The sequence below is a fragment of the Nicotiana tabacum genome, chromosome 10 (genome assembly GCF_000715075.1).
Source record: "Nicotiana tabacum cultivar K326 chromosome 10, ASM71507v2, whole genome shotgun sequence".
Lineage (NCBI taxonomy): Eukaryota > Viridiplantae > Streptophyta > Magnoliopsida > Solanales > Solanaceae > Nicotiana > Nicotiana tabacum.
This window is the reverse complement of record NC_134089.1, coordinates 102,294,037-102,301,607: the sequence shown is the minus strand read 5'-3', so window position 1 is coordinate 102,301,607 and position 7,571 is coordinate 102,294,037.

Here is a 7,571-nt window from a genome sequence, read left to right as displayed (position 1 = left end):
TCTTTTTGGATTCTGTGTTGGGTCTGTTCGTTCAGGCATAATTCTTAATTCACAACTTAGTCTCCATAATGGGCGTAAATGTTTTGGTTAATTTTTAGGTTAATCTTCCTTTCTTTATCCAAATTCGGATCTTATTTTGATTCTTTTGCTAAGTTTGAATGATCATTATTAATTGGTCAATCAGCTACTAGTTTAATTTGATTTTCCCTTTGTTTTGTTCATGTGATACTGATTTGGGACTTGACCGGACTTCAGTAATTAATTAGGTGGCATATGTTTGGTAGATACTTTCAGTTCACTAGTATAAAGTTCATATTGCTTTTAATCTGCTCCAGTAGATGTTAGTTTGCTTGATTTCAGTTTTTGATTTTATTGGTTAATCGATAGTGCAATAATGGTGTTATTTGATATTTGATTAGTTCAGAGTTTAATTAGGTTTAAGGTTTAGGTATAGCTGAATAATTCATTTGTTAGTTAACTTCAGTTAGTTTTAGCTAAGGGTAAATGGGTTTGGTGTAGTCAACTGGGGTTAGTAATTTTAAGAGGTAATAGGGGTAGTTTGGGCATGGGAAAAGGGTAGTTTCTTTAAGAATGGTAATTTCGAAACAAGAGCAAGGGTAGTATAGGTATTGTATGGGTAGAAGAATACCCTAGGGCCTTATAGAATAGTACTTTAGTGTAGATTTCAATCAATTTAGGACACTAGCTTGGGTAACAAGTTAATAAATGAGGGACTAAAGTAAAAATGAAAAAGGACTGAAAAGAACACCAAAAAAATGTGATTATTCACTCTTATGTTGCCTATAAATTGGCATTCTCATTCCTTAGGAAGGGGGTCTTCTTTTCAGCCCCTAAAAAATCTCACACTAAACTTTTTCCTTTCATTTTTTCAGTTTCAGAGTTAGCTTTTGAATTCAAACCAAAAATCCCAAACACAGTAGAAATCTCCAGAAAAACTAAAAAAAAAATGAAGAACCTACTGTTTCATTGAGGTTTTCAGTTAGTGGCTGAGTTCTAGCTTTCAAATTCTGTCTTATAGCTTGAGTTCTGGGTTTGCTGAAGTATTTTGGAAGTCTTTAGAGTCTATTTGGGTGCATTTCAGTCGATTAGTGGTGTTTTGTTTGGGGTGTGATTTATTTTCAAATATTATTCCTAGTTTGAGCTGAATTCTGGTTTATTGACTGCTGCTCGTGCTGCTGCTGATCTTCTTCTTCTGTTACATATTCCATTTTCAGGTACCATTTTTGAACTCGCTGCCATGTAACTGAACTGGAAGTTGGAATAAAGAAGTTTCATCAATTCTATGTGTCAATGAATGCCTCCTGTTGATTGTTAGAACTTAGTTATTTTTGTGGTAGTTATACTGACATTGCATAAGGCTGATGATTTTGTTGTAGTACTTGGCTGTATAATGGGGACATTTATAGCCTGTTTAGAACTATGTTAATTGGAGTTTATATTGGACTGTTTGGACTTTATTAACTAGACCTCGAATTTGAATTAGTTGGATTGTTAAACTCTGGAACCTGCAGCTTCAATGAAGCGTAACTGAACTTGTGTGTTAATCATAGCTAGATGAAATCCTCAAAAATAGAATCAGTTTGCCATTGTTAGTCGTTATTTCCAGCTTGTTGTTCACTTAGTATAAATGAGTTGGTCATTGTTTCAAGTCTGCGTGAGTAGTAAAATATGATACTAACCTCATGTTTACATAATTAATTTGTAATGACCTGGATTGCCTAATTCAAAACAATTGGTCCATTTTGTGTTTGAGAATCACGTTCCATTTGGGATTTCACAGTAATAGTATTGGAGAATTCAAGTTAAAGTCAGTAGGTAAAATAACTGGAATTAAAATTCATTCACTTAACGTTTGGTGCATTTGGACCCGTTGAGAATCAATTTCAGTAGGTGTTATCATCTATTTGGGCTATCAGATCTCCCAGGCGCCTTTGGGCCTTGTTACTTGAGTTGAAGGCCCAGGTCCTGTCATAAGTATTTGTCTATTTGGACCTGGGCCAAGCTTCACTGGTCTACCCTCTGTCCAGTATGGATTGATGTCAGGCCCAATATATTGGTTGGTTGAAATTTTGTCTTGCCCGCATGTGTCATTTGCTTCAAGCTCCTTGGGCCCAAGACTGAAGTGACCACTGATTCAATAGTACTTAAATGACAGGCTATGGGCTTTAAGTTAGGTAGCGAGTTCAAGCTAAGAGGTTCGTCCTTTTGTTTGGACCCGGACTTGAACTCGAAACCCGAACTTTGATGTTAACCAATTAGGATCTTTTCTTTTTCTTTTAGAAACAAAAAAAAAACAAAAATAGAAAAATATAGCCGCTCTTAGGTTTACCCTTTAAAATAAAATGAGACGAGCCTCGCTCAAGAAAACACAAAATACGGGGCCCTCAATAATTGGTTATCTAAATACCTAGAAATTCGGGACAGGCCGTTTAGCGAATTTCGCGGCCTTCCCAAAAGATAATGACACGTTAGACACTTTAGACGCGATTTTAATAAAATTACCTTCTTAAGTTCGGGTGTGCATTTCATGCGACCCAAATCCAAATACCAAAACGTTGAATAGAGTGTGTTTAGGATTGCGGGTGCATTTCATGTGACGCGATTCGAAGGCACGCCTTAAACGACGTTCACTTTCTCTTAAATAAATACATGTTGAATAAAAGCGGTTAAAAGTAAAATTGGCACATAGGCTCTTCATGTGATAAAATCAGATAAAAGGCTAAATGCAACAGTTAAGCGACCGTGCTAGAACCACGGAACCCGGGAATGCCTAACACCTTCTCTCGGGTTAACAGAATTCCATACTCGGATTTCTGGTTCGCGGACTGTTAACAGAGTCAATAATTTCCTCGATTCGGGATTCAACCGGTGACTTGGGACACCATAAATCTCCCAAGTGGCGACTCTGAATCTCTTAATAAACAAATCCCGTCTCGATTGTCCTTTAATTGGAAAAACTCCTTATACACCCTCCCCGGGGTGTAGTGCCAAACGGAGGTGTGACAATTATCGTCGGTTCATTCAGGTATTTTCATATATTGCATCACCCTTAAACAAATTGACTCAAAAAGATGCTCCATTCAGGTGGTCGTATGAGTATGAGGTGAGCTTTCAGAAGCTCAAGACTACCTTAACCATAACTCTAATGTTAGTTTTTCCATTAGCTTCAGGTTCATATACAGTGTATTGTGATGCTTTGAGAGTTGGTATTGGGTGTGTGTTGATGCAAGAGGGTAGAGTGATTGCTTATGCTTCTTTTCAGTTGAAGCCCCATGAGAAGAACTACCCCGTTCATGATCTAGAGTTGGCTACCATTGTTCACGCATGTAAGATTTGGAGGCATTATTTGTATGGTGTGTCTTGTGAGGTGTTTATTGATCATCGTAGCCTCCAGCACTTATTTAAATAGAATGATCTCAATTTGAGGCAACGGAGGTGGTTGGAGCTGCTAAAGGACTATGATATCACTATCTTGTAACATTAGGGAAAGGCCAATGTAGTGGCCGATACCTTGAGTAGGAAGGTAGTGAGTATGGGTAGTTTGGCATATATTCCTGCTGGGGAGAGACCTCTTACAATTGATGTTCAGGCCTTGGCTAATCGATTCGTGAGGTTGGATATTTCGGAGCCTAGTCGGGTCTTACTTGTATGGTTGCTCAGTCTTTCTTATTTGATCGCATCAGGGAGCGCCAGTATGATGATCCTCAATTGCTTGTCCTTAAGGACATAGTTCAGCACGGCGATGCTAGAGATGTGGCTATTGGTGATGATGGAGTATTAAGGATGCAGGGGCAGATATGTATGCCTAATATAGATGGGCTTCAGGAGTTGATTCTGGAGGAGGCCCATAGCTTGCGGTATTCTATCCATTCGGGTGCTGCAAAGATGTATTAGGATTTGAGACTGCATTATTGGTGGAGAAGAATGAAGAAGGATATTGAGGGATTTGTAACACGATATCTCAATTGTCAGCAGGTGAAATATGAACATCAAAGACCGGGTTTCTTGCTTTAGCCAATGGATATTCCAGAATAGAAGTGGGAACAAATCACCATGGACTTTGTAGTTGGGCTCCCATGGACTTTGAAGAAGTTCGATGCCATTTTGGTGATTGTGGATCGGCTGACCAAGTCCGTGCACTTCATTCCTATGTGTACTACCTATTCTTCAGAGCGGTTAGTAGATATTTATATCTGAGAGATTGTTCGCTTGCATGGTGTCCCAGTTTCCATCATTTCAGATATAGGTACTTAGTTCATTTCGTAGTTCTGGAGGGCCGTGCGGAGAGAGTTGGGTACTCAGGTTGAGTTGAGCACAAACTTTCACCCTTAGACGGACGGGTAGTCAGAGCGCACTATTCATATATTGGAGGACATGTTAAGTACTTGTGTCATTGATTTTGGAGGGTCACAGGATCAGTTTATACTGCTCGCGGAGTTTGCTTATAACAACAGTTATCAGTCGAGTATTCAGATGGCTCCATATGAGGCTTTATATGGGAGACGGTGTAGATCTCCAGTCAGTTGGTTTGAGCCGGGTGAGGCTAGGATTTTGGGTACAGACTTGGTGCAAGATGCTTTAGACAAGGTGAAGATGATTCAGGAGCGGCTTCGTACAACACAGTCGAGAGAGAAGAGTTATGCTGACAGGAAGGTCCGTGATGTGTCTTACATGGTTGGAGAGAAGGTTCAATTGAAGGTTTCATCCATGAAGGGTGTTATGAGATTTGAAAAGAAGGGTAAATTGAGTCCTCGGTTCGTTGGTCCTTTTGAGGTGCTTTGAAGGATTGGCGAGATGGCTTATGAGCTTGCTTTGCCACCCAGCTTGTCGAGTGTGCATCCGGTATATCATGTTTCTATGCTCCGAAAGTATATTGGCGATTCGTCTCATGTTTTAAATTTCAGCACAGTTCAGTTAGATGGAGATTTAACTTATGATGTAGAGCCAGTGGCTATTTTTGAGCGTTAGGTTTGAAAGTTGAGATCAAAGGATATAGCTTTAGTGAAAGTGCAGTGGAGAGGTCGGCCCGTGGAAGAGGCTACTTAGGAGACCAAGCGGGAGATGTAGAGCAGATCCTCACCTATTTGAGGCTTTAGTTATGTTTCTTGACTCGTTCGAGGATGAACGTTTGTTTAAGAGGGGGAGGATGTAACTACCCGGCCGGTCATTTCATGAGTTACTAGTCTATTTCCCCCATTTCTGCTTCTTTATGTATTTTTTAGATTCATTTCATCATATCATATCGGTTGGTTCGTGTTTGGAGTAATCTTGGAGTGTTATGAGACACTTAATCTCTTAAGTTGGCCATATAGTTAGAAAAGTCAATCAGAAGTTGAATTGTGAGTAAACGATCTAGGAATTTGGTTTTTATGTCTCGGATAGCTTCGTGAGGTGATTTGGAACTTAGTAGCGTGATCAGAATGTATTTTAGAGGTCCGTGGTAGATTTAGGGTTGAATTAACAAAAATGGAATTTCGGCGCTTTCCGGTTAGTAGTGGAAATTTTGATATCGGGGTTGGAATGGAATTTTGAAAATTGAAGTAGGTCCGTTGTGTCATTTTTGATGTGCGTGAAAAATTTCAGGTCATTCGGGGTGATGTTTGATAGACCTTTTGATAGTTTGCGGAATTCGGAAGTTTGGAAATCCTTAGGCTTGAATCCGATGGTGATTTGATGTTTTGATATTGTTTTGAGTGTTCCGAAGGTTGGAACAAGTTTGAATGATGTTATGGGATGTGTTGTCATGTTTGGTTGAAGTCTCGAGGGCCTCGGGTGTGTTTCGGATGCTCAACGGGGCATTTTTGGACTTGAGGAGATAGCAGGTTTTCTGGTATTCTGTTGTAGATATTTTGTTCTTCGCGATCACATAGAAGAGTCCGCGATCGCGTAGGCTTTGTTGGGCAGAGGTGGAATTTTTTCAATGCTATCATGAAGGTCAGTGCGCGGTCGCGATTGGTTGTGAGGTTATGGTTCGTGAATGCGTGGTCAAAGTCACGTTCGCGTAGAAGAGAAGGAGCTGGTGTAAAGTGGTAAGGTTTGTTCTATGCGATCGCGTAGGAGAGGCTGTGATCGCGTGAGTTAGCAAAGGCAGTGCTTCATGATCGCGTAGAGTTTTACGCGATCGCGTAGGGTTAAAATGAGGGCAGTCTATTTTGTGCTTCGCGATTAAAGAAAAATACCTGGGCAGAATGTTTAAATAGGGGTCTTCGCGGATTTTAGCCCATTTTTCACCATTGTTGAGCGGTTTAGAAGCTTTTTGAGAGGGATTGAAGAGGGATTCGAAGGGAAACACTTGGAGATAAGATTTTTAAACTCAATACTCGATTATATGATTATTTCTATTTAATTAGACATGAAATTAGTGGGATTTAAAGCCTAAAATTGGGGAATTAGGGCTTGAGATCGGAGAGTGTAAATTAGGGATTTGAGGGATCATTTAAGATCCGATTTTGATGTTCTTAGTATCTACGGACTTGTGGGAGGACAAGGATTCTATTGATATTATTTTTATCGGATTCCGAGATGTGGTCCCGGGGGTCGGGTTTGACCAATTTCGGGATTTTTGATGTAATTTGATTATTTTCGCATGAGATTCGTTCCCTTAGAATATATTAATATTATGATTTTGATTTTGGAAAGATTCGACGCGATTTGAGGTCGAGTAGAGAGGCAAGGGCGTCGCGGAGTAGTATTTCATCTGGTTTGAGGTAATGATTGTAAATCTAGACCTGAGGGTATGAAACCCTTGAATTTTGTACTGTTTGATAAATGAGGTGACGCACATGCTAGGTGACGGGCGTGTAGGCGTGCACTCGTAGGGATTGTGACTTGGTCCGTCCCGTGGTGACTGTATAGTTGAATATTTTGATATACTGTATATGATATCTGTATGTTTTAGAAATGAATTTGTTAATTTGGGCTGAATGCCATGTTTGAGGCCTTTGTGCCGAACTGTTTAGACCCTTAGGGGTATTTTACTACTTTTCTCACACTGTTTTGATTTGAAAGCATATCCTCAATCATGTTTTACCTGTTTATTATTTACTCCAGTTTCGTTACTCTACTTCTTAATATATGAAAACTGTTTGGGCTGAGTTTCCTTGATTTTCACTGATATGCCCGAGTGACCGTGAGGTTAATGACTGAGAGAGGTTGAGGACCTAATGGTGAGGATTATATATATGTTATGGATTGGGTTGCACGCCGCAGGGATATTTATATATATATATGAATCGAACTGCATGCCGCAGCGATATATATTGGATCGGGATGTATATATTGATCCACTCATAGATTTTCTTGGATCGGGCTGCACGCCGCAGCGATATGATGCTTGGGCTGTAGGAGCCCCTCCGGAGTTTGTACACCCCCAGTGAGCGTAGTCGACTATATATTATGGATCGGGCTGCACGCTGCAACAGTTATTATTATGAGATATTTATTGAGCTGGAGTACTGTGTGTGAGTACTGATTGATGAGAGCTGAGTCACGAGTGACTGAAAGGCTTGCCCAAGAGGCTATACTTATGAGTGATACCTCGCCCAAGGGGC